The 1,334-nt window shown below is 47.0% G+C and overlaps 1 non-coding gene across 1 annotated transcript; it reads left to right on the top strand.

Annotated features, from left to right (window-relative positions):
• Positions 1-823: 823 nt before the first annotated feature.
• trnah-gug (transfer RNA histidin (anticodon GUG)) lies at positions 824-895 on the top strand. The gene has a single exon. It is a non-coding gene; the product is annotated as a tRNA-His (tRNA).
• The last annotated feature ends 439 nt before the right edge of the window (positions 896-1,334 follow it).

Consider the following 1,334-nt stretch of genomic DNA (forward strand, 5'->3'; position numbering starts at 1 on the left):
CCCCCCGACCTCCCCCTCATGGGTGCACAATTTGGTTTTTGCCCTTGCACTACACAGCTGATTCAAATAATCAAAGCTTGATAATTAGTTGGTTATTTGAATCAGATGTTTAGTGCTAGGGCAAAAATCTAAATGTGTGCCTCCTGAGGGGCGCAGTGATACAAGGCACTGCGTCGCAGTGTTCTGGTGTCACTACAGCCTGGGGTTCGATCCCAGTCATGACCGGGAGCCCCATAGGGTGTCGCACAATTGGCCCAGGGGAGTGTTTGGCTGGTTGGGCCTTACTTGGCTCATTGCACTCTAGAGACTCCTTGTGGCGGGTCGGGTGCCTGCAGGCTGTTGTCAGTTGAATGGTGTTTCTTCTGACACATTGGTGCAGTTGGCCTCTGGGTTGAGTGGTTGTTTAGAAGCGTGGCTTGGTGGGTCATGTTTCGGAGGATGCATGACTTGACCTTTGCCTCTCCTGAGCCTGTTGGGGAGTTGCAGCGATGAGACAAGATCGTAATCATGAAATTGGGGAGAAAAGGGGGTAAGAAAAGATAGTATGTTCACCCGGGGAGGAGAAGGAGTTTTGAGGAGGGGAGGAGAGAGGAAAGCGGACGTGAGGAGTATACAATTGAGATTCTCCCAATGTCACGACAAAAGGGCTCTTTTCGAACGAGTTCAAATGCACTAACTGTGTAATCTAAACTGTAAATATAACTACAAACTGTGACCTTAGCTGAACTGGCTAACAACTCAAGCATTTAGCCAGCTTGTACATGTCACAGTGCCAGTTTGAGTAGCCCAGTATCTCATCTCTGCACTCAATCTCTGTTAGCTCGCCGTGATCGTATAGTGGTTAGTACTCTGCGTTGTGGCCGCAGCAACCCCGGTTCGAATCCGGGTCACAGCATTGCGATACATAATGTCCTGGCAAATGGGCTGTATTTTTAAGTTAAAACGTTCTGTTTAATCTAACTGGTAAGGCTAACATGCTGACTAGACTAGGCATTCGCATGCGCCATCGCGCGCATGTTGATTTTGCCCATCCACATCAGACGCGATCAGGACATCCAATTTAGCTAGCTAAATTGCCATGAATGTTTAATCTCTTTTTCGACCTGTCCCCAAATGAATATAGTTGGTTCGGAGATTGTTTTGATATTTCAACCTCCGTGTCCTGATTGCGTCTGGTGTGGATGGACAAAATCAACACGCGTGTGCGTGGTCTAGTAACTGTATGTTAACTAACTAAGGAGACAACCCTGCTATTGGACACAGTCCTTCAGCTCATAGTAGGTTAATACATTTGATTAATTTGCTAGTCCAGAGGTTCTTAAACTTTCAGGATA

Source organism: Salmo trutta, chromosome 30 (genome assembly GCF_901001165.1).
Source record: "Salmo trutta chromosome 30, fSalTru1.1, whole genome shotgun sequence".
Lineage (NCBI taxonomy): Eukaryota > Metazoa > Chordata > Actinopteri > Salmoniformes > Salmonidae > Salmo > Salmo trutta.